The sequence below is a fragment of the Glossina fuscipes genome, unplaced genomic scaffold (assembly GCF_014805625.2).
Source record: "Glossina fuscipes isolate IAEA_lab_2018 unplaced genomic scaffold, Yale_Gfus_2 142, whole genome shotgun sequence".
In the NCBI taxonomy this organism is placed as follows: domain Eukaryota; kingdom Metazoa; phylum Arthropoda; class Insecta; order Diptera; family Glossinidae; genus Glossina; species Glossina fuscipes.
The window spans coordinates 362,810-387,847 of NW_023998485.1; the positions used below are offsets into that span (position 1 = coordinate 362,810).

At 32.6% G+C, this 25,038-nt stretch overlaps 1 protein-coding gene across 3 annotated transcripts in view; it reads left to right on the forward strand.

Annotated features, from left to right (window-relative positions):
- LOC119641102 (angiotensin-converting enzyme) overlaps positions 1-25,038 on the forward strand; it is a 174,874-nt gene that overhangs the window by 34,326 nt on the left and 115,510 nt on the right. The window lies entirely within an intron of this gene.

The following is a 25,038-nucleotide window of genomic DNA, read 5'->3' on the forward strand; positions in this document are numbered from 1 at the left end:
AAGAGTAACATAAGAAAAGTTTTACATTGCCGAGCAAGATAGATAGACATTTATTATTCCATCTTTTTTAATAATCGATCTATAATAATTGAAATTATAAATTGATTTAAATAATTGATTTGAATTAAATAATTGATTTGCTTTAGAAATAAGCAAAAGGAGTTTCTTTCAAATAAAAACTTTTATATTTTAATTACTATGCCTGACAAAATGATAACAACTAGTGGGTACAAGAATACTCAATAGAATGACAAATTTCTAGGTCAAACACGAAGCAATATACATAAATTTAATAAGTGGTCCATTATAGTAAGATTTTTTACGTCGTTTTGTTTTCATAGACCCATGTAGGCAAGCCCTGCTAACCTACCCGTCGATCCATTAATTTATTTCTACATTGTTATGCTTTACGAATGATAACCGCAAACTAATGGCATTTGTTACGATATTTAAACAATATTTAATTATGTGACATTATTTCAATAATTCAATAAAGCGTAACTAAAATGTAACAAAAAAAAAAGCAACTTTTTCATTATATTAAAAGTTTATAATCACATATATGTAGTCGAATTTCAGGGTCAAGGTTTAAAATTTGGAGATTTTTTTTAAAATATTTTTATGATAATTTAATGGTCTCAGTTTTTTTAAAGAAAAATTTATCTTTTATAATGACATAAAAAAAAAAAAATCATTGAAACAAAAATTTAAATACTAGCGGTTAATTAAAAGTAATTCAAGTTAAACCCCACTCTAATTCTTTAGAGAATGGTGTGATATTTTAGTCAAGGCCGTTTAATTGAAGTGTGAATTAAAATGTTTGAATTTAAGAGATTTCAATTTGATGGATGGGAAAAGGAACATGACTTTCTATGAGAATTGCATGTTTGGTAAACAAGATCTGAGTGTGTTGAGTATTTCCAATTTTCAATACTCTGATAGCGTTAAAAATACGAGCGTGGGCGTGCCAAAATACGTATAGAACGAAGTTGTTAGAGATCAAATATTATCGTACGAGTCTGGCTAAAAAACTAGAAATATCTTTTCAGTCAATACGGATGACATATTAAAGCAAATTTGGGAAGTGAGCCAAGTCACTGCATGATTGTTTCTAAAAATGACTATTGTTTATGACTGTTTGAGTTTTTTGAACAAATATCCCATTGCGGGAGGTTGATGCAGAGCGATCTGTGAGGGACCAAATAAGTGATAAACAGATGGTGAAAGATGCAAAACATGCAGCGAATGCGTGGAAACTTATCAGCTTAGTTCTCTCAATTGTTGCCAAGGTTTTAAAGATGTGCGTCGTCTGGTATTACCGAGAGGGAAGACAAGGCCTTTCCTCTTGGTTATGTGTGGATTAGTTGTTGGCAGCAAAAAATGGAATGCTCAGATTGGATCAGTTCAAGATGTTTCTCTTTCAATTCTAAGCAAACAGCAATATCTTATGTACCGTCAATACAGGCTGTGCCTTCCTTTGTAGACCTTTACCCTCTTTTCGCGCGCTATGACCACAATTATTTACCGAAAGAAAAATCTCGATTGTTTTCTTCGTTTAATATTATAATGTATTATGCAAGTACTTTAGATTTGCATTATTTTATTTGTTGTTTTGTGCAAAAATGGCTATCGATATTTAAAATGCGTGAAATACTGAATTGATTAAGCCATGTATGTCCTTCTGTGTGTCTGCGTGTTCCTGTTGTGTTTGTAGTTGGTATTCTCCTGGTCGCAAAAATCAAGATATCGACCCCAAATTTGGAAGAAGCATGGGAGGTAAATTGGTATTGAAAATGAGTCAAATTGGTCGGAGCGGAAGCCCAAATGGAAGCGACTCCATTTTTTTTAACAGAAATCTGCTATTCGTTTTCGTGATAAAGCACCAAAAACTGTACCATCGCTACCATCGCAAAGGAAGCAGATTTCAATCGAGTTCTTGCTTGGGTCAAGACTCATCAGTGTATCAAACTTCGTTAAAATGTGTTGAAAATTTTGGTCTCTAGGTTGAGCACATAAAAGTTAGATAGGAAAACAAAAGAACATATAGATGAACACACTTAATTCGATTCAGAATCGTTTTCAAAATGTGTAGTATTACGCTGATTCTGAATCGATCGGCATTATAAAAGAAGGTTGGCGTTTCTTAAGTTCTACTAGCTGTAACATAAGTCTAATTGATCTTGTTTGACATGTGACGTAGTGTATAATAATGCAGTTTTTACTTAATACATTCTAGTCAAAACAAATACAATGAACGCCCATTAAAGTTGTTCAAGTTTTTCGAGAAGGTTTTTTAGAGAAGAGTTTAAAAATTCTGAAATTTCTTGTATGAATCGTAATATTGTGGACATTGTTAGTGCAGGAGAAGGTAACTTTACTAAACAAGATAGCTTTGTTTCTAAAGTAGTTGTAGCATTTTAAGGCGTCCTTTAACTATTCCTTCTTCTACATCATAAACCTTGAGCACTGGCGTGGTAAGACGTAGGTTTTTATTACAATATCGCTAGGTTTGGGCCAAATTCACCTTAAAACTATTGGCGGCTATTATAACCATCATTGAAGGATGAGGAGTATATTCATTTTGTTAAAACTTCTGTCATACCCAGAAGGAAGCTTCAGCCCAGAAAGTATATAGCCTCAAATTCTGAATCGATTTAAGCATACTTATCAATTCGTCTGTCCATCTGTCCATGTGTGTAATGTCTGTTGTAAACATTCGCCTGGCCACAAAAATGAAGCTATCGACTTGGGACAATGAATGGATCAAACCCGTCAAAGGGCACTTCTACAACGCCCACATCGCAAAAACCGTCAACAACTGGGAAGTATAGGAACCATCATAAAAATGATAGTACTCATTAAAATTGGAGTTCGTAACTCTAAACGGATGCAGTTATTCCCAATAGGTCCGACACTGAGATAACATAACAAGAACATAATGCTGACTTGCTCTAGACGGAACGTTTATGTTCAATTCATAACCCAAACGCCGAATTTGCTTCACCATTCAACAGTTTAATAACAAAGGACGTACCTAACCAGGCATATCTTTCTAGAAGAGACGGCAAATTAATAAGTTTAAGTAGACTATCACAGGGCGCTAACTTTCCTAGCTCAAAGCATGTAATTCAAATTTTAAAAAAGAATTCTGAACAGAATTAATAAGGTCGATGCACACATTGTAATTTAGTCCCCATGCAGTTACTGCATATTCAAAAAAAGATCTTCTTAGTGTAACGTAAAGAAAAGATTTATACTAAAAATAAATAGTAATTGACAGAAATCGAGGTAGACCTAAATAGTGATAACTTTCTGCGCTTAATCCGATTTAAAGTCATAGTATTACGCTTGCACCATTTCGATAATTCAGTGAGATCGTCTTAGAGTAACAAACGCTTTACTAAGTTAAATGAAAGAATGATCTTCGAATTCTTTATACAGGAAATTAGGTCATTAATAAACGATAAAATAAGACTATTTTGCAGCACACCCGACCTTGCGCAAGTTAAAGGGTAAGCTAAAACACTTTAGCTTAAATTGGGGAAGGCATAGCGTAAATTATATCTGTTTGTTTTCCTGTCGAAAAAGCACGAAACCCACTAAAAACTAATTCTACACATCACCGAAGAATGGGGGGTATATTCATTTGGCCAAATGTTTGTAAACACTTGCAAAGGAGCTTCAGAGCATCGAATTCTGAATATATTTAAAACCATCAGTCTTTGCATCCGTTCACCTGCGTAATGTCCGTTTTAAATATTCTTCTGAGCGCACAAATAAGGCTACTGGCTTGAAATTTGACGGAAACTTTGGAAGTTTTTGCGCAAAGGTTGATATAGAAAAGTGGTTAAATCGGTCGAAGTACCATGTAAGATGAGAGCTGCTCTGCTTGTCAAACGGAGAAAAATTGGGTTTTTGCTCATTATTTGCAATCGAAAATTCGAATGCATACTCTCTGCACGAAGCTATAGTGCCAGCACGAAAGTGGAAATAGTTGGCCACGCCTAGCTTATATCACCGTGTATTGAATTTTTACTCTTGTGTTAAACCTTTATAATGGCCAGAAGCAAACTTCAAAAACCCAATAGTATGTACGCTTTTCACCACTGTCAAATTCGACATGTCCTTAAGCGGATTCATATGTCCTTCTGTCCAATTGTATAGTGTGTTTGGTGAACATTCTCCCATTCGTAAAAAAGAAGATATCTCGCACAAACTTCTAAAGGAATTTAAAATGCCCCAAATCTATCAAAGGACACTCTCGCAATGCAACAATAGTTAATTACACTTGCTACACAAATATGCGATACAAATTTCCACTTTTTTCTACAACAAGTAAGAAAACTGTATTCGGTCATGACCGAATCTTTTACACCCATGAGATATGAGTATGAAAGTTGAGTTCTTTCCTTTTTTTACTTTTCTTATAGACCCACGATGACGGCGAAAAGCTTAATCACAACCGATTACAATTTTCTTAATTGTTTTTTATCGCATTTGTAAAAATAGCCTCTTTATTAATCATGATGACTTTATCGTAAATTCAACTGATGTTCACGATTGTTCGATTGCACATGACGTGTTCGAAGAATTAGTTTAGTATAACATTTGTCTTGACGGCGTTGTTCACAGTGTCGTGACCGTGTTACTGGTAAAGTTCTTGTTACACTTTAAATAGTCTTTTTGGTATCGCAATATCTTCTATAGTGCTTCCAGAAGTGACGTGAAGTGGTCTACTCGTGGGATGGCACTTAAGCTGCTCTTCTTGGCAGTATTGTTCGAAACTTTATTGGCAGTGGTAGCTTTTGTGTTAGTAGTAGCTTTGCTCTAATATCTGCACCTTCTTATATTCTTAGTCGCCAAATCCAAGAAAAGAACACTGAAAGTTTGTTGGTTTTGATATCTGTGAAACAATATATAACAAAATATAAAAATAAAGAAAAACCACAAATGCAGTGAGCGATATAAAGTCTATGGATACACATTTATATAATTGAAATCTACATTAAGCGCAAAGGACTCCTAATAAAACAAAAATATTTTTGAAAAATGATAACTTAACTGATGGATTTAAACAATGTGCAAATGAAACTCCTCAGAATAGAAATTGCTAATTAATCTAAAAAAAAACAAAAAAGAAAAATGCTGAGCGTGTCTGTGGTCAATACAAGGTCGTGATTTTACGATTTGAGAATGATTAAAAACATATTGTCTAAAGAAGTGGCCGTTTAGTAGATATGACTGTATGTATGAATAATAAGAGCAATTTATCAGAATAATTATCGAAGAAAAAGAAGCATGCAACGTTTGATTTGTGGCGTAGGCAAACAAACAAGTACAATCTGAAAGTTGCATTCATACATACACCTATAATATCATATTATAATCCGAAAATGGCATTCAATGTTATCTAAAAATGTACAATACATGAACAATATAAACACCAGCAAATCCCAGTAAAGCCGGCATCCATCATATAACACCGCCGTTTTCACCAAACCAGCGGCACCCAGGTTATGCATTAAATTTTTTTTTTTTTTATAAATACATAAGTATAAAGATTTCTATTATTACTATTATATATGGCATTACGTAAATATTTCTATTATTGATGTTATCTATACATCATATATATTACATACACGTTACGAAAAATAAAAAAAATTAATAAAATGAAATAAATGAAAGAGTGAAATAACAATACAAAAATATGCTAAGTTTTTCCTTTTTTTATGAGATGAAGACAGATTGATAGGGGTCTTTGAGCCCGTCATCGGGGTTTCCCAAAAAGGTTTGAACCGAAGGGAGACCAACAGGCAGGGCAGGTATTGAGAGGCTCTATGGGCACATAGGTTGCCCTTTCGGTAGCTAGGCTAGAGTTTCGTCAGTCCACATATTCGATAAGGAACGATAAGGAAGGTGCGATTTCTTTGGTAGTAACCGTAGCAGGAGTGCCCTTGAGCCCCACATCTCACGAACTAGTTACCTCAGCTATCATCACTCATAGGCCTCCTTTTATAGCGCCACTACAAGATTGCCATAAAATTTATTTAGATACAAGAGGACGTAGATAGACCTAGTTACAGGTAAGTGGTGGCCGGGCCCACAACACCAACGTAAGGCACGTATAATGCTTACACACTCTACAGTTATTCATAAAGCCACTTTTCAAAATAAACCATTATATGAGAAGAGATCGAAAAAGTGGTCCGATCTCAATCATTTTCAATAGCTCTCTCGATCAAAACATGTTCATGTACCAAATTTCATGAAAATATATCAACAATCACGACCTGTAGATCGAACAAAAGAAAAGCAAAAAGTTTAGAACGATTCAGAAAATGGTTTTGAAAGTTATTCTAAATCGATCGATAGATCTATCTAAAGTTTTTCTAGACATTATATATTTTCGCCAAACAGGTTAAGTTGATGTAATCGACTTTTAGTGCTTGTTTGATGGATGCTTACTTGGCTAATTTGCAAGCATAACTCTGCAACTCATATACTTATTTTTCTGTTTAGAGAATATTTCTATAAACGTGATTGACTGGAAATCAATGCTCAACTTATTTAATACTATTATTTGTGTAACGAATTGCAAACGAACTAAGCGAACCTTACACAAAAACTAAATTGGTACTCTGCAAATTTGTCGTCAATATCGAGAGCAGCTAGAGCTACAATTAGGTGAAAGTTAGTAAACAGTTCTTGAGTAAAATTTAAAATAAGAGATTTTATTTACATGACGTTTGACAATTGGTATAGTACAGCTGAAATTGTGCTCGTAATGCTAGTAAGCATAGATGTATGGTCTTAAGTATTTTGTAAAAATTACTTCTATTTTTATTAAAAAGTCACAAGTTGAATTAAAGCTAACATATTTCGCAAGTGTTTTACAAGCACCTTGACATTACTTAGGGGGACATATAGTATAGCAATTTTCGGTGAAAGCTTTCTTATATAAGCAATAATTGTGCAGTTAAATTACCGTTCACTTAGTTATCGTGTCGCATTTGTTACTTTTAAAAGTTAAGAGAATACTTTTTTTTTGCTTATGGCCGAACCAACAAACAATATCCTGCGAAAATTACTTCAGATATGCATGAAATTGGGCAACTGATATTAAATAAAAAACTTATCGTATTGGAGGGGAATTAAGAAGTTGAGAAGAATTGGATTGGCTTTCTAAGCTATACGAACTTATTTGGGCTAAGATCACGGTTGAGACGGGGCAGAAGTATACTCCGCGTTCTGAAATCGCTAGGGCGGAACATGCCTACAACGAATTGTTAGATTACAAGGCTGAATAAGGGTTCTATGAACGAAAGGCTTACCAGGCTATAAAAAAAATTACGCAACGAATTAGACAAACGTTAATGTTTATACTCACTGAATGTTAAATGTTTCTATAAAAACTATTGAATGGAGAATGAATGCAGATTGAAATAAACTTTAGAATGTTACAAACAATTGAAATTAGAAATAAAAACGTTCCTAGGATTAAGGCTTTAACTGTTTAGTAGTATTCACGATAGTCGATGAATACCTTACCGTGCGTATCCCAAAATACGAACGTCATGATCGTCCTGCTCGACTTTTAGCATTTTTGTCGCTTTGGATTGTTTGCGCCGATTGCTGTCCATACGACTGATTGCTACTTGACTCTAGAGTATAGTGGTTCATTTTCATTCATTGTCACATATCGCATGAAAAAACCCTCTATATTTCGTCTAAACACAAATGATAGAGGAGCATTAGCATCAATTTTCTTTTATTTTAAAAATTGGTCCCGGGCATTTTTATTTAAAATTGTAAAAAAAGTGCAAAAAACATTGTAAAAATTCAATCTTGGAACGATAATTTTTGGCAGTTGCTCACACATATCTGCTCCTATTTCACTAAAACATGAATAATCTTGGTGAATAAGTTCTTCATATGCACAAAACGTAACGGCGGGTTCTTTGTTTTGTATTAAGTTTTAAAAATTTTTATATGTTGTACAATTATGTAGATATTGTATCTCACAAATAATGGCAAAATCCAAACAATATATTGAAAATAAAAATTGATTCAAATCTCATTTAGAAGTTTGTTTCATTTACGTTTGCTTTCGCAACGACAAATTGCACGATCTGTAACATTTTTAGATTTAGTGTGTCTGACATCCATGCCTTCTATCTAATAAAATTAAGTTAAAAAGATTTCTGAGTTCGGAGTTTGTAACGAATAAGCGCATGTTTCATGCTAAGCTAGCTAGCTCAGAAGTCATGAGGTGTACTGCAGTTTCTATCCGTCAAATACTCCGTAGACTTTTCAACCAGAAAATAAAGGTACATTAAAAATCTAATGGAAATAGATGGGCGCTTGAAACTCACATACCGGATGGATTGACCATATGCCCTGAGCCACTCTGGTTTTCCTATGGTTTTCTTCCACCTACGATTCTATGTGACAGACTCCGGAAAAAAAAAAAACAAAACCGAAACGTTTCTTTCATCAAACCAACTTCATTTTCTACGCCGGCCAAATATCGTCATATAATTTAAAAACCATTACAGAGTTGAAGACGCAGTATATGTTACTCTAAATAACTCTATACTTAAATGTACATCGAAAGTAAAGTGTACCATTTCTCTCTTTTTGTTAAAAGTGGCGACTCTATGTTCCCTGTTAGCAATCCATACTTTCACTACTTATCGATTGCTCAATTCTTTATAGTCGTTTTAATTATTCTTTCTTACTTTTTCTTTTGTAATAAAGGAAGATTAAAACAAAAGGCCGCAGTTTCTTGTGTTAATTTACAACAGGTTGTGAGCCCAGTAGCCCGCATCTGATTGTCGCATATTTGAAAACATAAATTCTTAATTTAAGATATTTTCAACGTTCCAAATTTCAATAAAATAACTTACATGCTGAGGTAAACACATATGAAATGCGTTTAAAAAAGAAAAATATTCGTAAAAATCTGTATGTGCTTTCCATCGGTGGTTATACATTTTAAGCACCTTTCGGGCAACTTATGGCCATCACGTCAATGTAACTCTTTCTTTCTCCCTGCCAGCCAATCCCCTTTGTTGGCGTGAATTTCGAATACTGAACATAGTAAAACAATCCTATGGAAACAGGTTTTAAATTTATCACTTATCTGGGCTACAACATAGAACACGGCGCGCTGTCTGTTTCTCAACCTCACACTGCAAATTTGTGTATATATAACTACTTTTTTGCCAAAAAGTCATTTTTGAAAATTTGTATATCATTTCGTAACAAAGCGACGGCAACCAGTAAATTTATTTTTTGGTTTTGTTTGGTTGGTCCAAAGTACTCAAAGGACGTAAAATTATTGATTGGCGACGTTCGATCAAACACTTATATAGTTTGTATCCACATTTCAATCCTGATTAGAGACCCCTAAATATATCAAAAGCTTTAGAAAGATATTATTTCATACTTATCGCAACGAGAACAGGTTTTTATAATAAATTAAAAAATTTCTTTTTTATATTATTTTACTATTTATTTATTTACTTATTCATATATAACGAGAACTCGAATACAGCGTAGATTCAGCTAAATTGCAGAATTCTTAATTATTTCCTAAGATAATATGCTTGACCTAGTTATAATGAAAAAAGAAATTAAAAACTGCAAAATTTACTTATACATACAAAGGAATAAGCAAAAAGAAAATCATTTACACACACTCAACGACTGAAATACATCAATTTCGAATGTACCTTGAGTGTACATTATTTAGTATGTTGGCGGAGCGCAGAACAATAAAAAATTTTTAATTTTCGTTTAAATATGACGTCGACAATCCACGTGCATTAAAAAGAGCGGTTTTAATGCAGCCAACGCAGCAGGATATATTAATGAAATTAGGTTATAAGCCTCATTTAGATTGTCATACAAGACCCTAAGTGGGGTAAATAGTTCATAATATTTATAATAATTTCTTACGAAATGACGCTAAGAACTATATATAAAGGATTGTCGTATATTTTACCAAATGGATTGTCAATATATTTTATTTTAAAAAATATTTCTTAGGTATGCAAGTTTAGCAACTAAAATGGCTAGTTTTAAAAGCATTTTAAAAAAATAAAAGCGAACGCATTATAATAGTTGATTCCATGTATTTCGATCAGCAACATCTATTGGTGAAAATTGTAACGTCCGCATACAAATTTAAGGTAGGGATTCTGTCTGCGTGCCGTTATTTGCGGTTATGCAAAGGGATCGACGTAAGAAAATGATTTTGTTTTTTTTGACGAGATTAGTTAAGTAACAAGTATGAAGGAAAAGGTGGAGCGAATATCGTCGTGTAATTTACGTTCTTTTAATGTGGTTTTTCTGTTCTGCCCAAAAAACGGAGAAAACAATTGTAACTTAAATGCAAAGCAATTTATTTATTTGTTTATAAAATAAACTTAATTCATAGAAACAAAAAAGACAAAAATAAACAAATATAGTAAGAAACGTCTGTATTGATTGCAATATTTCAAAAGTTAAATGGATATCTTGACCATGCTTTGGTCGGGCGAGGAGTGTCAAATACTGATTATCTCGGAAAGAAATTATACTAACAAGTTATAAAACTAAAAAGCTAATGTAAATATGTGGCAAAATACCCATTTAAAAATTGCGCAACAACAACTATAGCATCAGCAGCTAAATATAACAAAACACAGTATCAACATGCGTTAGAAGCTGATGATTGCCAGCAACAACAACAACGACGTTTAAAACAGCATTTTTCTTCACAATTTGTTCGAGTTCTGTTTAGAAATTTGGATTGCCTAAATTGAAATCTTTCATTTTCTGGACGTAATTCTCTGAAGCAGCAACATTATAGGTCAGGAGGATTTTGCAGCTGTAGAACAACGTAGCTCAAAAACGCTGTGGCGTCAACCACTAACAAACACCATTTTCAGCACACAATTTAAAGACACCACTCGCAACAAAGAACTTTGTATTGAACAGTTAGTTGGTCGCAAAAGGTATTTATCGTGTTGTTTTCAAAGTGATTAATAAAGAACATCGTAACCGAAATAAGAAACAATATATTGATGATGTTTTACCTAACGGGACACGGATTGCTGAGAATAGCGTACAAAAAATTAAAAAAGAAGTCGATATGCAAAAAGTTACGGTCATTATCCTTTTATTAACTGGCAAATTGATATATGGCAAAATCGTCATAATTTACACATATTATCCAAATACATACCTAATGGCGAATTATTTTCAAAAATTTGTACTTTTTCTTTGGATTTGATTCGTCTTTATTTGGGTGAAATTGCTCTGGCTTTGGATTTTCTACGCAACGCTGGAATAATTTATCGTGATGCGAAATTCGAGAATATTCTCTTAACTCATGATTAACATTTGAAATTGACGGACTTCGATTTAAGCAAATGGTTAAGATTGGGTTTCACCACAAAGACAATGTGTGGCACTCTACAATATATGGCTCCTGAAATCCTACAGGGCTTACCTTACGGCCATTCCGCTTACTGATGGTCCTGTGTGAGACGCCAATCATGGAACGCTGAAAATTACATTTTGGACATTCCTTATTTTCGTTGTTTCAACAGCACAGTTTCATTGCTTGTTAGGCCAAAAAAGTAGGATTTTCCGCGGCTTACTGCAGCTGGCGATAAAAAGTGGATTTACTACGAGAATACCAAGCTCAAAAAGTCATGGGTCCAGGAGAGTCATACACATCGATACCGAAGCAGAATATTTATGGCTACAAAGTTTTGCGGTACATATGATGGAATAGTTACGCAATACGAGGTGCTAAAATTGAATGAAACTGCTACTGCAGATCTACTACTACTGAACTCGATTGGACAAATTGAACGACGTATAGTTGCTGGGTTGTTACGTTACGTAAATGCCCTTTTTTGTTATTTTAAGCTTTTAAGCAAAGATTTTTGACATTGAATTCCTAGTACAGGATTGTAACTTCTACGACATTTCGTTTACAATTCCATGCGAAATGTAAAAGAAATCTGTAGGAATTTGTATTTACAACATATCAGTGCTTCTTGTCGTCTTGCCGACTTAAATATCACGGTTCAGCTTTTTGTGCATTAATCAAATGTTCTGCTAATATAATCTTTGAAAAATCATCAAAACCAGGTTTTATTCTAATATTTGTTTCTCAATTCTTTTATTTGCTAAATTGACTCCGAACTATTGTTAACTTTTTTTAACAATCACCAGCATAAAATCATAGAATTTGTTTTCTCTCTTAACGGTTTAGAGAACTTCGTTTGTTAGAAAGTCGGGAATTTTTCATGTTTTCCAAAATGTCTGATTTACCTAATAATATACTCGAATTTCGTTGTTGTCAAAAGGCAAATAAAAACTTTAGCTCATTATATCTCTACAAAATTATTATTATCGTTATAATTATCAGTTTTTACTTTTTGATTTTTTCTTTTCACATACGTCTTCCAACCAGTTTCTGAATTTTTTTATTTGCAACTATTTGCGTTTGTTTCTTCTTCGTTTTTTCCTTAATTTCATACACCCAACAGCCATGATCTTGTATTTTAAGATCAGCATGTTTTATATTTTGTGAACAAACCTCGTTGACCATAACAATAATTTTTAAAACATGCGTACTGCAGATATACCTTACTTTATTTACCCTATGTGTACGCATTGGGAGATTTCTTGCTTTTCGAAACGCAACCGTTATAAAGAAAAAAAAAACTAGCGAAAATACTTAACAATCGTGTTTGAAGACTTTGAATTATAACAGATCATTAATTCAAACCAAAAAGTAAAGAAAAACTAAAGGTATATAGTTAACATTACGTCATTTTTTTGCTCAGCACACTAATGAAAAAGTTTGCCATTTCTTCAATTCAATTTTCCTTAACTGAAAGCCGTGAGCAATAAAATTTTGAATTACAACACAAATATGGCTAATATATGGTCAGTTAAAGCAAATGAAATACTTGCTCATATAAGACTAACAAACATACCTCTATTGATATGTAAACGCAATCTGAAAGCTGTGTACATAGCGTACACAGCGAGTGCTTAGTACACGATTAGTGCGGAGTCAGTGAATGTGTGTAAACATATGTGCAGTGTAAATACATGCATAAATACATGTACATATATTTTTTGTTTACTTTTTTTTTGTTTTGACTTTTATATCTATTTCTATTTTAGGTTTGATTATCTGAATGTATTCAATTCCTTTCATACAAATTACTTTTAATTTAGCGCTAACAAAGCTGAAAGTAGTAAGCAGATGCGGTAACTAACTTAACAGCATTAATTTTATTGCGGTATTACGTACTACATATAATAAAAAAAAAGTGTCGCTTTTTTATCTCGAACATGTTTATTTAAAGACTTAAGAATCAGGTGGCAAAGATTTTAATACACATTCAAGGCTCTCTTAAGGATTAAAATCGGAAACAATTTTTTTTACTCTAGTTCAAAAGTAAACCACATACATGTGCAATTTTCGCTTGCAAATGAAAGGAATCTAAAATTTGAAATTAGTTAAAAATTCGTCGTTGCCTTCCAAGCTTTGTTCATTTGCATGTAGAGGATAACTTCTGCTTCCGGTTAATTAATTATTGTTTTACATATGTAGCTGAAAGTGCCTTAAAATAGCATTACTTGGGAAAAATATTTGTGCCTACCATGTAGGACTATAGAATAGAAAATATGTTTTTGCTGCAGCCGAGGGAAAGACTTTTATCAAGTTTTAGATCAATCTCTGCCGTAGATTGTGAATCGAATTTTTTTACCAAGTTTGTGAAAGAAGATTAGTTTAATATGTTATACGTATGTTATTATCCTTAATATCTGCAAAGTTTCAACCTTCTATTTCAATTGCTGAAATAATGAAATCATACATTCGCGCTACATTAGCCTGTTGTTATTAAGTTATCCCTCTCTACTTAATCTTTCTCTATATTTCGCAGACTCTTTTTCGGATTCTCTCACTGTTATATATATAGCGAAGCAAATTTTACTCTCAGAAATACAGAGAAATATTTGCTCCCTGTATAGATTTTGTCTTCTCAACAGCTGAAAGCAGTGAAACCTGGTCCGGATTCAAAACAATTAAAAATTATCACTTATTAAATTTTACCATTTTTCAATTGCTCCTAGGTGTTACCAAATACAGACTATCTTTGTCAATTATTCTCAATTGTAAACATATTTGGAGGGGCTCTTTGAATTGGACTATCAGCTGCTTCGATTTTTAAAGGTAGACAAAATGGTCAGTTCAGGGAGTTCATAAACGTCCCGAAAACGAGACCTCCAATATTAGAAAGTTTTTTGGATTCACGATGTATATGTTTAATCTGAAGATTTTATCCTAATAGCATACTTTAAGATCCGTTAGGCTCTTGCATGAATATGACCAAGATGAACTTTTGCAAAAATTTTGATCTTCATTTTCGCCAAGTTGTTTGGGTATGCGGGTGAAGCGAGATTGGAATTAATATGGGGGCATTTATATACCTATATATATATCTATAAATATTTTAATGGCATATGTTTTTCGTATGTTTCTTTCCTACCTCCTTTTGAATTTTACACAATTTCCTATATTTCTTTCATTTCTCCTTTCGAATTCATATGTTTTTCCTATATTTTTCAATCGAATTTCCATACAAATTGTTACTATTATTGATAAATTAATTATGAAGAGAGGCATTTGGATTATTGACAAAGATCTTTACAAATCCATGGATTTTATGGAAAATTTTTAATAGAAAACTGTGAACAGATGAATAATTTTGCTCTTTCTTCCTCTTCCTGACAAAAGTTGGTTGACGTGGTTGCCAATGTTGAAGGCAACTCTACTATTTTTTTTTTAAACTTGTAAAAAAGAAAACAACCAACTAATGTGGAGGCAAAGCAATGTAACTGAGATCTGTTAAATGGCAAAGCAATGTAACTGAGATCCGTTAAATGGCAAAACAATGTAACTGAGATCTGTTAAATGGCAAATCTATGTAACCGAGGTCTGTTAAATGGCAAATCAAACAAAAACTGTGTTGAAATGACAAAGCTATACAAACAAACAAATCAATTGGACAACAAACAGTAGCAACAGTAAAATGAAGCATATACACTCAAACCTGTTTTTGTGCGGTCTTTTTTTATGCGCTTTTTTTGGTGCGATTCTTTTTGTGCGAATCTTTTTTTATGCGGTTTATGAATATCGACACATTGAATTTCGCCGAGAGGTTAGGTCAATCTGAACTGTGTTGACATCATTTTTTTTGCTATCAGTGTGTATGTACACATTGCAACAGCCATTTTCATACCTATTGCATCAGCCTATTTCATTAGGAATGCTCAATGTTCTTATGCATATATTGCATCAGCCAATTTCAATATGTACATTTAAAATTGGAAATTAAAATTTTTTTAAATGTTTCAATGTGTAATTTAATTATTTATTTTGTTTGGAAAGCACTTTCTTGCTATTTCGTGAAGCTTTGACATATTTTCTAAGTGAGACTTTTTTTATGCGGTTCCTCTCTACCGCACAAAAACAGGTTTGACTGTATATATATATAAAAAATATTGTTGCTTTTCTTTCTTTTTTTAATCTTATTGAAAATAAACTGATTAAGTGAATAAATGTCATCATTTTGTTGCTTTTCTTTCCTTTTTTTTGACTTAATGGAGTGATTAAATGTATAAATGTCATCATGCAGTCATTCCCATGCAATGCTCAACTTCTTCAAAGAAACTCTCCTAATTGTCGTGTACACCCAAATCTAATCTAATCGTTTGTTCACAGTCCGAATCTTTATTACTTTAATATGTTTTTTCAATTCGCGTCAATTACTCATTTTTTTTTAACTATTTCGACAGCGTCCAGGCTACTAAATAGAAATGGAAAAATCGAGGTAGAGCCGACGTACGCATGAAAGTTACGAACAGAAGAGCTAACCATGCATACTTCCATTTTTCAATGGGATATCGATTAAAAAAAAAAATTTTTTTTTTAAATTTATTTTCACTTTTCGTTTTTTGCGCGAAGTGCTCGATTTTCTTTGAAGATTGAAGTTTTAAATTGTGGAACAGATTGTGGGATCCATTGTTGTCGAATTATCATAAATTTATTGCATACGTTTAGGCTACATTTAATGAAAAATTAAACTTAGTACTTTTTATTAAATATTGTACTTAAGAAAATGTTATCTTCGAATAAAATATATAAACGTATAGTATATTTGATCTTATTTGAAAGTTTCTGTTATATATATTTAGGTAAGCAAAATATGAGAAGTATTAAGTTCGAAATAGTTATTCTCTTCCAGTATTAAGTTCGAAATAAGTATTCTTTTCCAGTATTAGAGTTAAAGCACCATCTAGTAATTAGAGTGCATATCATAGCTATTTGTGACCAATATTTCAAAAATATTCGAAGAACGTCAAATTTTCCAACTCTGGAAGAGTACACTAATGTATGCATCCCTTCGCTCAAATTGCGAGAGAAAGTTGTAAATCAATACATATTGTTACAGTAGATATGAGATAGCATTAGTGCACGTAAAGTTTCTACAGTCAAAAGCAAAATTTCTTAAAAAATTCGCGAATTTTATTGAAATTTGCTTAATTCTACTATTTGCTGTCTAAAACTCCTTAAGAGATTGCAGAGGATAACAAAAATCTATCTTATTTATTATTATTTTTTTTTTTTATGCTATAGAAGAATTCTTTTGTTTGAACATTTAAGCATATGAAAGAGCAACATTTAGATAATTCCTTATAAGAATTGCTCTTACAAATTTTGAAAATTCACTCGTTGAGACGTGCTTTTTTCGGTTTAACTGCGTCCATTAGCGTAGCGTTTAAAGGATCAGGACAGTCAGCTCCAAACCTTACATACAATACGAATATTACATTAAAATTCCAAATTTTAAATGTGTTCAATTCTCAGCTAAATTGGTTCATATACTCGATTGTGACTGGTAGTTCGTAAATTTCTTGTTTTGCTGTACTTGCTATAGGCGAATACTTTTTGACTAATTATCTATCTAATGGTGGAATTGTATTCATTTGTAACACCAATTACGTTCAAATTCACTCAACCTTATATTGTGATTCAATTTAGCCAAAACAACCTATCGATACATCTCTCTTCGGCAAACATTTGAACATTTACAAACGTAATAGGGGTAAAAAATGTAATTTTGGTGTAGGGAGCTACATAGCAGAAGTATAGACGTATACAAGAGCCATAGACAGCGAGCATCTAAAAGAAAACGAATGAAAGAACTCGGCAGAAAAACGAAGAAAAGAAGAGAAGGGAAAAAGACGTCAAGTGGACGTGTTCGAATATTTTTTTTCATATGCACATTTTTTTTGAAATGGGCCCATCTTAAATTTGCGCTGCCCTTTTTCTCCATTGGGAATAAAATTTCACAATTAGTGTATTTGTTTTTATATACATGTGGAATCTTATAATAATTTAACAATATGTACATAGTTACTTTCGTTTCCTAAAAGGCATGTCTATCATATGGAATTTTTTCAGTGTATTTGTTTTTCACTATCGTCTCGTTAACCTGTTGCGAGCAAGTTCAGATGACAGTCAAGCCGATGAAGATGTCGAGAACTGAAGTTGACAATTTGAATGTGTGTCTTTACCATAAACCATGAAACTTCCGTAATCGATTTTAGATCAGTAGCGCTGAAAAATTTTAATGCATGCCTAAATGGGCTTGAGAATTGCTTTGTGTAACAGGCAATCGAGTCTTTTTAAAGTAAATGTAATGTGATTTAGATTTTTTTAGGCTTATTAAGGTGTGTTTGAGTAAAGCTCCAACTTTACGTTCGCTGCATGCAACTAAAGCCGTATCATGCCCATATGTAGCAACAGTGACCTCTTCGGCCAGCGACATAGCCAATGAGAGAATAGTTTACCGAGCAAGCCCACAAAAAAACTACTTGTGCTATGTTCCTATTAATTTCACAGATGTCTGCTAAATAAAAAGGAGGAGGAAGGTTGTTTTTAAGTTTAAAAAGATTTCCTGGATGCCACACCATATCAAAAGCTTTCTTCATTAAGAGCAGTGTTTTTTCACGCATTGCTAACTTCCTTAGCTATCTTTACCTAACTGATATTTAGCCACTCTATTATTATCAATTAATAATGGCAGCAATATTTGTAGCAGCAGCTTTCTAAAGGTTTCCGAGAAGGTCGATCGAAGACGTACTGGCCTGTAAGAGTTAATGTCATCCTCGGATTTAGCATGTTTAAGTACGACCATTATTTTATCGGATTTCCATTGATCTGGATGATCAATGCTTCGTGGATCGTACTAGCAAAGTTTTTACGACAGAATTCAGCACAAGTACGTTCTTAATTTAGGCCCTGAGGCTTAAACGTTGCTCTAGCCAATGATTAAAATAAATTATATCAGTTTTAGAAGAGATCACTTTGTAAGTTTTGGGATGAGCCTCTACTATTTTTAGCTGGGTATTCCAGTGCAAAGTACGGGAAATCTTTATTTTTTCGTAGGCACTTGTAATGTTCCCTGACATTGTCATAATCATTAGACTTGATACTATGTCTTGGTGGAAAATAAGTGGACTATATTGAGAGTTTACATCTGCAACATTTAATTTGAATACTAACAGCTTGAAGACGTGCCTTGTTATAGCTATCCAGAATCACATAATTTATCCAGGATTTAACCAAATTTTTTGAGACCTATTATCAGTTCAGTTGCATGACAAACAATATCACAGCTTAGATTCAAAATAAGTTCGATCAATGAAATGAGTTTCCGAAATTAGAAAATATCAATAATTTGTACATGTGTGAATATGTTTTTGTTTCTCTAGTTTGATTTGGAAGTCCGTTGGCATTCCATATACATCAGTTATATAAATTTATGTTTCTTCAATATATGTTTATTTACGGGAAAGTTGCATAATATCGGGAAAAACGTCGTTATCATAACTAATTTAAGGTAAATTAGAACCTTTAAAAAGATTATTAAATTCACGATTGCTACGCGGAACACAGTTTTGAGTGTTTCATGCTTGAAATAGTTTCGTGTATATTTGATAGCCTCTACAGTTGGCAATATGATCTTTTAAACAATTAACACAGCAAGCTGGTGAATTGCTATTTCTTGCATTCTAAAATGGGGTTATTAAGATCACATGTAACGCAGCTGCGTGGCTTCTTACATCAGGTTTTGACGTGACTAGAAAGTTGGCATCTATAACAGTGTACAATTTCAACAGGCTTTCTTGAAGCTTCAACACAAATTATAGTATGGTTAATATGTCTGCTATTCAAAATCTCTTTCTCGTTTGGTTTAGGGCCCAGATCAATATAAAATATAGGCAGGGGCACCTTGGTTACTCTACCTCTAATGTTAATCATATCGCGTACTTAATGTTTTCTGCTAAAGTCATATTTCTTAACCATAATACTAACCTGACTCTCTTTTAGACATTTGTAACTAAACTCATTTTTTGGTACGGCTTTAGCAATATTATTGATCATTTTGTTTATGTCTACTACATTTGGGATATATTGGCAATGATTTTGTTGTTCTTTGGGTTCCGTTGTTGTTGTGAGCAACTTCTTCATCATCATTAATAGTTTGAAGCACTGCAAGTTAGTTACTGGTAGATGGTTGAATAATATTAATGTTTGACTTAGGTTTTTTTTTTTTTTTTTTTTTGACTAGTTTAGGAGATACAGGCCGAAGTGGTTTTATGTTTTCAGGTTGTTTTCGTTTATTGGCAATACGTTGTTAACTGTTATTAACAACATTCTGATTCACTGCTAAAAATAAATGTCGCAAAACAACAAATTGTTTGTGTCGATTAAAATTCCCTTTCTTTTTTTCTAAAGTTTGCAATCATAGAATTGTTCTTTGCTTTTATGCAAATTTGCAACAACACTCTTATTTCAAATATTGATCACCTAGATTTTTAGAAAACTCCTTCACAGTATTATTGATTGTCAATTGTGAGCGAAGCACTAAAGCACACCAACCGCAGGTTCAATCAATTTGTTAATTCAAGCAGTCGGACTCACACTTACGTTGAGTTGCTTATTATTTTCACTATTTCTTTTATGTCTTATTTTCCTTGAGTTTGAATTACTTTCTTTACTTTACATATATATTTAATACCTTGGAGTTGAATTACACTAACAAATATATTATTAACTTTTACATTTACGATGTCTTATAGTTGAGTTCTGAAGCAACTATGCAGTAAAGTGGTTTATTAATTCAAAGGTTTAGAAATGGCAATGATGGAATAGTCGATTTATAATTAGAAATAAATCTTTTAAACTGCTATTAAATTGATTTAAGAGATAAGTCAAACAATAAACCTGCTTTAGAGAAATAAACGTCATCGTTTCATTTTCTTTCTTAAAATTCAGGTACCAAACCTTGGCAAAAATAAAGCAATATATCTAGCATGTTGGCAGATCGTAGATAAGACAAATAATAAAATTTAGTTAGCACGGTAATACGCCGGTATTAAAAATATAGTTTTAATGTAATCTATCGACAGACCAGGTTATAAGCATTGTTCAGATAATTATAGAAGAATCTGTATATCTCGAGGGAACACTTGGAAATGAAAGCAAGAATTGAATGAAGCTCCACTGCAATACAAAAGAGGAAGCCGTCAGGACCCGACATACGGTTCTACTTTAGCGTTGTGAAATCGTATAATATTTCATTATTAGAGATAATTATTTTTGGAGTACATATATAGAATAATGAATTTAATATTGGATGGATTTTGGATATATTATAGTTGGTTGATGCAGGATTGGCTACATTGTTAATAATATCTAACATAAAATAGTAACATACAGGTTCATATAACAACATAAAGAAATGCGTATTAAATATAAATACAAAATCACGGTGTGATTTTGCTTTAGGATAATAATTTAAAAAACCTTATGAACTAAGTAAACGTACCAGAGCAATTTTTGGTATTTGCTCTTAGGAATTTGGCTTCGGACCCGCTCGTCTCTCTGCCTCGTTATGAAAACAGGTTGCTTCTGTTATCCTTAACATCACTTGAGAAACGTATATTTATTCTTGGTGTTTTCTTCTTAATTAAGTTAATTAATGGTACTATCGATTCATTTCCTTAACCGCTTCGCTAGCCAGTTAATCTTCATTGCGCTTAGTCAATGTAAATGTAATTGTGAGCTGTTTAATCCGTTCAAAGTTGTTTGCAGAAACCTAAACAATGTCTATTCATTCAATGTCGGATTCTGTAAAGTCTATTACAAAAACTATGCTTAATGCGCACGATTTGCCTACGTCGTATTTAAACTAACTTGCAATGTTAATATCTCATCCGAAAATTCTCATAACTCATGTTATTTACTGTTATCGGTTGCCAAGCTTTTACATGTTTTCAATGGCTTAGGAGTTCGCTTGCAGCTTGGATCAGTACTGGTTGTGGATGTGCCGCTGTGCGAGTTGTGCACCTGCTTTTTTTTTTCTTTCTTATTTATTTATACATGAATTATTATTTTTTTTCTTTACTTCTCCTTATATACTTTGTATTAATTAGTATAAGATCTACTACTACTTCTAGGAGTCAATTGATGTGGCTGCTAATTTATTTTAGCTGAGTTTCATGTTTAAATACACAAATAAATAAATATATGAACTAAATTGATAAAAGTGCGATCATTATTGCTGCGACTGTTGGATGTTGATTCTGCTACTACTGTTTTTAGCAATAGGGAATTGTCTATTTATATTGCTACTGTGTTGTGCAGAGTTGCTACAGCTGACGTCGACGCTATCGTTGTTATTACCGTTTTTATACTTGTTTGTAGTTGCTATTGTTATAAACATTTATTTGTTATTATCCTATCCTATGCCATTAATTGTAGAAGATTCTTCTGTTTGAAGAAGCCGTAAAAAAGAATCTACGCAGCCAAACATCCTTCTACATGAAAAGACTGCAAAAATAGATCTATGCAGTCAAGCGTACATGAAAAAACTGCAAAAATAGATTTATGCAGTCAAGCGTACTATAGAAAATTTGAAAATATATCTTAAGGCCTTCTGGGAGTTACACGCGCATCCACAGAAATTTAATACACCTCGTGCCACAATTGATGGAAGATACAAAATGAGATTGCATTGTCCCTCATTTTAATTTTCAAAGAGAATTTATGCTTGAGCTGCACACAGTAAGGTAAAAGTTTATTTTTTTCCTTTGCTTTTGCTGATTATTACCTATTATTTTTACACTGTTTGGTTACGGAGATTTAGATTAAGATTTATTTAATAAACAAGCTGGAATCTGTTAGCCTAATTGCAATAACGTTCAATAAATGTCTGCCTTATTTAAACCTATTCAATAGAGTAACCGTTATGCTTTTACAATTTGAAATTCTTCCCTTCTTAGCTCTTATATGTATTAATGTTTCTAATTTGGGTGCTCTTCTCTGTTTGCCACTAAGAAACAAAGTGAACATATATATGTTACTTGTCTTTGCTCTTTACTATATCACTTTCGTTACTTCTAAATTTATGCCAATAAATGAAATTCAACAACACTGTTGCTGTATATAATTAACCTAAAATCACTCTATATATATGAATTATATTAATAAACTTTACAATCTGCCAAAAGTGGCTAAAAGTCTAATTTACAAATTTTTTTTGTTATTTAAATCACAAATCTCTTAAAACGATTGTTACCGAACATATATAAATTCTTTCTTAAAACTACTTCTTCAAATATTTCGTTTCTTATTATTATGATATTTAATCTTGTACAATGGAGGATGGACATTTATACAAGATTTAACAATTTTAACAAAAGCATTTTATTTTGAAGGCCAGTCTATGAAGGTGACATTTTTATGTGTTAAGGTCGACCTGCCCTTATTATGCCGATAAATGTAAAATGATTTTCGTAGGTTTACATTAGGCGAAATGACGTAGGAAAGTCAATGGTCAGCCTTGCGCGATTACAATGTTTCCATTTATTTTATAATTGGTCTTCTACTAACCCCGCAATAATTCGGAATCTTCGATTTGCTTTTTAAAAAAATTTTATTTCTGCTTATTTTCTAAGTCACCTTATACATGAAAGTGCGAATTAAATGTAAGGAATAAAATGTCTATTCGATTTTTTTTAGAAATTGAAATATCCTAAGCAATAAAAGTGAAATTATCTTAAAAAGGATATTAAAAACTAAGTTTCATTATATCCCAGACATGTTATCTTATCCTGGCATAGGAGGGTTCAGCTTTTTTACGCATGTATCTGTATCTGAAAATAATTGTAACCAAATTTATGTTTAATATTTAAGGACTATCCGTCCATTCTCACCACCAACGTTTGTGGTTGTTCTCTTTTTGAAATAATTTGCTGTTGGGAATGCGGATTAAAACGGCTCCTACGTGGCGCTCGTACAAGGTAGTAACGTATACTTCCTCTTGGTTGTAACTAAGGAAATTGCAATTCTATCAACCATACTCTCCTTCTGTAGATTTATTTAAAGAGCTCATTTCCTTGAGAATATATGCTGTAATGTGTAGGTTGAGCGATAAGTAAACGATGGAGAAAGCGAGGTGATTTGTAGCTCAATTTAGCAGTTAACTGTACAGTTTGTTTTTAACTTGAATAATATTCACCTTTTTCTATTTTTTAAAAGGTTAAAGGGAATAATGTAATGAACATGTATTATAAAATAAATTAGTTTTGTCTATCTAACAGTGTACCTGAAATGTAAAGACCCCGGCGGCTGAAAACTCGTAAACCACAAATTGCATGTGCATATATTTGTGACTTTGTCTATTTATTGTTAGTCGATAATAACAACGCAACGGACAATCACTATATATAATATTCCGTAAGCGGACGTGATTAGTTTATTTAAAGAAAACTCCAATTTTCTTCACAAATTTTATTAATTGCTTTCTAATTGGTTTCTATCGAGCAACTTTAGCTTACCAAACTTTTACATTCTCTAAATTTTTTTTACAAGGTTGTCATCAAACTTAAAATTAAAACCATTAGTAATCCCTATATATTTTTGAAGAATGCGTCACTACATGCCTATCTCTTGAAGCAGGGATTACGTCTGCAAAATTTCCTTTAATATGCTTGCACAATATCTTCTTTTTTTTTTGTCACTTTACTCATAAATTCGTTTATAATTAAATTCTTTCCTTAAAGCGGTTTATCAGAGGCCAAATAAAAGAGCTTGGAAAGTAGAATGCGACAAGCAAGTTAATTTTGCTGGACGTCATGACATGGTAGATTAATTTTTCCTAATAATACCTTTGAACGAGGTAAGAAGAAGAATTTTATCCCATTCTCCTTTTTATGACAATAAATAAGAACATGGGGCGTCAAAGACTTTAATGGTGGCGGATGTTCGAGATTCGGCCTGAGTCGAGTATGACTTTCCTCCTTTTTTTTTTAAATCTATCTAAATTGCTGATTGAAGAACTCGATCAATTCTTTTGAACTCTCGTGTAAGCGCTGAAAGAAAAAAAAAAACACCGTATAGCTTTTTTTAAATTTTTTTTAGTAGACTGGGAAAAGAAACAAATTTGTCTATCACCGCTTACGGGAAAACAAAAAAGAACGACAAAACTTTAATTGAAGAGGAAAAAAGTCCAGAAACGTTCTATTTGGTCTCATAATTTGCAAGGAAAGAATGCTACGGCGGTAACTGTGAAAGAAACAAGGGCCACACCTGGGAGGATTAAAAAAAAAAAAGAAAGCGAAAGGACATATGTTGCTTTGCGCTAAATGCTTCCATAAAGGGGAAGTTGAGTAAATTTTGAATACTCATAGCCCTAATCGGATAAATATATCTTTATTATTTTGTTGAATTTTTGAAAAGGTAGTGAATTTGTTTCTAGCGAGGGGAAAAAACCGTAATAAGTAGTAAATGATCTCGTTAAATCGCACGAATAAATAAAGTTAAAAAGCTAAAGTTAACTCTTTGTGATATTCAATTACGGAATAATAAGGAAGGTAACGGCG